The sequence below is a fragment of the Spinacia oleracea genome, unplaced genomic scaffold, assembly GCF_020520425.1.
Source record: "Spinacia oleracea cultivar Varoflay unplaced genomic scaffold, BTI_SOV_V1 SOVchr0_117, whole genome shotgun sequence".
NCBI lineage: Eukaryota > Viridiplantae > Streptophyta > Magnoliopsida > Caryophyllales > Amaranthaceae > Spinacia > Spinacia oleracea.
In genome coordinates, this window is record NW_026614445.1 from 19,280 (window position 1) to 25,000 (window position 5,721).

A 5,721-nucleotide genomic window follows, 5' to 3' on the forward strand; every position below is an offset into this window, starting at 1 on the left:
TGCCATCCTTTCGCTTATTGGTGTTCCTAGTAGACTTAGGCGATCAAAATATGAACACATAAGATCCACATGGAACCTCAGTGGGACGCCTACCCTCTGTTTAGTGCGAAGGAGCTGAACATGTGTTTCTTGGACTTCCATCCTATAACACCTGTTGGGAGAACTAACCTTTAGCCCAGACATTGATTCAATCAACTCATGGACGTTCAGGTCCCTGTCCTCCGTACTTCCACGACAGATATCCCTCAGATTCTTGATGAGCGTAAAAGGTTCATAGGCTACAAACCTTCTAGCCCAATCATCAGGGATATTGTTCAGCATGAGACTCATAACCTTTTTGAGATCCGCATCCAGGCGTAAAATCTCTCAGGGGTCATGTCTCTGGCATAGTAGCTTGGCATGGATGTGATAGTACATACTCAAGTCCATTGAGTTTGACTATTTCAACTAGCTTAGCTTCCATTCAAGAAAATTTGTCAGGTTCAGCTTGACCATAAGCTCAGAAACCCATGATGATGTTTTGATTGTTGTTTGCCATATTAAAAACTACAATTGAAAAGAATAAACAAATAAATAACCATTCACAGTTTCTCTTAATAAACTTAAATTCTAGCATACATGCATAATTCAATGTTTATTAAGCATTTTATTCAAGTTATGTGTTCCGGCAGGTGTGAATAAAATGATTCCAAGATCCTAAAATCATTGAAGAACTAAGCACAGTTTGTCGACTTAATCCTAGAACATCTTAGGTAAGCAAAAGCCTTTTGCTAATAGTCTAGAAACTATTCTTGGTTGATAGGTACGTCTAAGAACTTATTAGGTAAACCTATCGAATTTGCCACGACATAAAAGGACTCCTTACTTATATCGTTGAGTTTCACCAAAACTAACATGTACTCACAATTATTTGTGTACCTTGCCCCTTTAGGACCAATAAGTAACACCTCGCTGAGCGAAAACTATTACTAGATTGATGTAAAGGATATCCAAGCAAGTGTATATTTGGCATGGCACCTTTTAACTCAATTTTTAAGTTTGGAACTTAAGGCTCTTACTATGTTGGTTAGATTTTAAGTGAACTAAAATCCTTAATCATGCAACATAATCAAGCTTTTGATCTCATGCATTTTAAGACATATTTAAAGCAATAATAACTTAAAACATGCATAAGATATTTGTGATCTAGTATGGCCCGACTTCATCTTGAAGCTTTGACTTCAAAGTCCGTCTTGAAAATCTCCGTGGGAGGCACCATTTTCTTCAAATAGGATAAGCTATAACTAATTACAACTATTTGATGGTACGCAGACCATTTTGAATTGAAAAATAACTTTGGTGCTTTAGACCAATTACATTCAAATTAATGGTACGCAGACCATATTTTCTATCCTATTTGGGCCATACTAGTCACTTCATAACCTGCAAAACAGTACATATATATATATACCATTCACCCATTCATTATCATGAATGGCCCACATAGCTGGTTAGTAAAACACATTATGCATCACGTAAACATTTGCAGCAATTAATCAAGGGCACCAATAATCTACCAATTATTCAGTCCTTATTAATTCTAATCGAGTTGTTTTAACCTTAAGGATTTGTAGACCTAATCAAGAGTTTATGACTAAAAAGCGCTCCCACTCAAACCAATAAATTCATATGCTTTACTAATTTTAAACATAAAATTGTATTTCTAGTCTAACCGGAAACATACAAATTTAATTAAAATTTAAAGCTCATATAAATTTATAATTGAATCCAAAAATTTAATTTAATTTCAGTCGCATTTAAATTAATTCATGATTTTAATTTTAGTAAAATAATTAGAATAAATTCCATTATTATAATTATAATATACAAAATTTAAAATCCAAGAAATTAATTCAAATTATAATTTTAAAATTAATTAAAATTACGTGAACTGAAATTTTCAAATTAAACATTCAAAACGATCTAATCGTAACGCAAACACCCTATGCGTTGCACGCCCATGGGCCGTACGCACACAGCCATTGCTGGCCATGTGCGCGCAGCCCATGCGCTCGTCGCATAGCTGCTGCTGTCCTATCGCAAGCCTCCGCACAGCGCCCCATCGCATGCGAGCTATCGCTAGCAGTGCGCGCGCGCGAGATCGCGCTGGGCGCGCTGGCTCGCTCGCTGGCGCGGCTGGCTGCTCGCTGTGCGCGCGAGCCATCGCTCGCTGGGGCGCGACATCGCTCGCTGGGCGAGCGACATCGCGCGCTGCGCGCGCGAGCTGTGCTGGGCGCAGCGCTCGTGGCACGCGAGCTTGCGCTCGCTGCGCGCGAGGCTGCGCGCACTTGTGCGAGGCAGCGCGCGTTGTGGCGCAGCTCGCTTGCTGCCCACACGCGACTGCCTTGGCTCGCCCTTCGCCATGCCCATTCGTTCATTGCTCGTGGCACACGACACAAGGCAGGGCTGCTGCCTTGTGCTCGTGCACTCCGCCCTTGCTCATTGCATTCGTGCCGCACGGGCGACGAGCTCCCTTGCTCGTCGTCGCATGCCCGCATTATACAACACCCCTTAAGGGTGACACGAAGCGTCCATTGCTTCGTGCGTGCAAGTTATTTGAACGAATCGCATAAAAATTTAAAATTTATATTTAAAATTAATGACAAATTAATAAATATTATTAATTTCATAATTTTAGGGCGAAAAATCGAAAATTTATTATCCAATTGATTTCCGATTGATATGGATTCAAGTCTAGGTCATAAAAATTTAAAATTTATCGTAAATTTACAACTTTTATGGTGGTTTTTAATCATAGGTTTCTAATTAAATTACAATTAATTATGAAAATCAAATTAATTCTAAATTATTCTAATTTTCAACAAATTAATCATAATTACAAATTAGATTGCATAATTAACAAGACTAGGCATTCAAACTTGTTAAACATATGCAGTAGGTCAATCAAAAATTCAAGATTTATCAACAGAATAGCAAATATTTAATTTAACATCTTAAATTTACGAAATTTTGCATTCGAAAAACTAAAACCTTCGAAAAGTCATAGTTAGGCTTCGAATTTGAGAATTCTGGGTTCGGCAGAAAAATACTATTTTTGTCAAAATTTTAGAATGCCTTTTACATGCGGAATTGACACAAAAATCACTCAATTCGGATGAGTAATGAAGAAACTGCCGAAAAACTGCGTACATATAATTAAATAAACGCAATTTGCAATTAATTAACAATTACGAAAATTAATCACCCCTTTTAATTCTTGCAAATTTGTAATATTTAACCATGTTCATGCAATTTAGATTATGAAAATAATAAGGGGCTCGTGATACCACTGTTAGGTTATGATGCATATGACACTACATAGATCATGCGGAAACAACCATTAACCCAGGACAACATATTATTTACACATAATCATATAGCATAATTTAGATGCATACTCTTTGTTGCGTGCCCTCCCTAGCTGCGCCCGAACCGAACAAGAACAAGTCTTTTAGGACTCCAAGTGTCGTCCCTCCGTAGATAGTCCACAGCACGTCCGGATCCGCCTTAAGATTGACCAACTAGAATCGCCCTTAAGGTACTAGAAAATTTCGGCACTTTTGAGCAAGATGTGTGTTTTAATTTTCTCTCAAAAACTCACTTTTGAATACTTTGAAACTTGTGTATAAATTATGACCCCTAGGCCTTTATTTATAGAGTTATGGAAAAGGAATCGTAATCCTAGTAGGATGCGAATTAATTGGAATTAGAATCCTACATGAATTCTGTTTAATTAATTTATCCAATTAGGAATAGAAATTTAATCATACACTGACTCTTGTAGATTCAGGAATCACGCATGAGCACAAACTCACACACACACGGCAGCCACAAGGGCTGCCCATGCGCGTGCGAGCAGCAGCCCGCGTAGCACGGCCCACGCAGCCAGTGGCCCTTGGCGCGCGCTGGGCCTGCCTTGCGGTAGGCCTGGGCGCTGCCTTGGCTGGGCTTGTGGCGCGCATGCTTGCTGGCGTTTGGCCCCGGCTTCGTGCTGGGCCTTCGTCCGGCAAGCCTCGTCCGATGCTAATTCGTACGATACGCTTCCGATTAAATTTCCATTTCCGGAATCTATTTCCGATACGAATAATATTTAATATTTCCGATTCCGGAATTAATTTCCGTTTCGAACAAATATTTAATATTTCCGTTTCCGGAATTATTTTCCGATTCCGGCAATATTTCCGATTCTGACAATATTTCCGTTTCCGGCAATATTTCCGATTCTGGTAATATTTCCATTTCCAATAATATTTTCCGACACGTACCATGTTTCCGTTTCCGGCAACATCTACGACTTGGATAATATTCATATTTCCGATACGATCCATATTTCCATTTCTGGCAATATCATCGTTTCCGGAGTATTCATTCCTTGCCTGTGACGATCTTAGCTCCCACTGAAACCAAGATCCGTCGGTTCCGAATATTCATAGATGGAGTATTTAATGCCATTAAATACTTGATCCGTTTACGTACTATTTGTGTGACCCTACGGGTTCAGTCAAGAGTAAGCTGTGGATTAATATCATTAATTCCACTTGAACTGAAGCGGCCTCTAGCTAGGCATTCAGCTCACTTGATCTCACTGAATTATTAACTTGTTAATTAATACTGAACCGCATTTATTAGACTTAACATAGAATGCATACTTGGACCAAGGGCATTATTTCCTTCACTATAAGCACACGATACCAATGAATCCGACCATGAGAAAGTCTCAAAAGATGGGTTAAACCATTCAAGACTTAAATGTAGCCCTCCAATGCCCCAAAAGATTGTTGAGTGCTCACTTACAATTGTGAGATCGGTTGGTGGTTTTCTTTCCCGAAAACTTTCCAAAAATAGCAACCCGGGCACCCCCCGAGGTCCCAAAATAAAAATTTCCAACACCAATGTTTTCTATATATATTATATGTCTTTTCCTATTTTTTGGGATTTTTTGGGATTTTTTTGATTTTTTTGGGATTTTTCCCGTTTTTACCCCTATTTTCCCCATTTCCGGGAAAAAAAATAATTTTTTTGCAAAAAAAAAATCACCAAAATTAAGCTTAATGCCCATATAAAGTTTTCCAACAAAAAAAAACGGGGCATTATTATCACAAAAACTCAAGTTTTGAGCCATTATTACGTTACTGTCACTTGGGTGTTCACTAGAAAATTATAGCTAATTCAAAATAAACCTCTATAGGGGGAGGGTGAGAGTGGAAGGATGGCTGGGCGCTGGTGGGCATAGGCACTCTCTTGTGGGCAGCGATGGGCATGGTCGGCCCCCCTACGACACTACACATGCCCATCGCATTCGAGGGACGACGGTGGGATTATTCGAGGGATGGAAAAATTTCGGGGATGACGGTGGTGGACCGGGTGCCCGAGATATGGCCCGAGACCCGACTTGACCCGGATTTTTTTTTTTGATAAAAAATACCCACAAAGCATTGACGGATTTTGTTGTTGGCTATAAGAATTTGTGGGATGACGGTGGTGGATTCGGCCCGCTATACGGAAAAAGTCCCGACTTGACCACGAGTTTTTACGGCTCGATTGACGGAGTTTTCGGGGGATGACGGTAGTGGAATTGGCCTGCGACACGGCCATAGTACCGACTTGACCTCGAGTTTTCGTTGGTCGGAAACAAAATCCAACGATGCATTGAGGGAATTTTTCGGCTCCGTAAATTCGGGG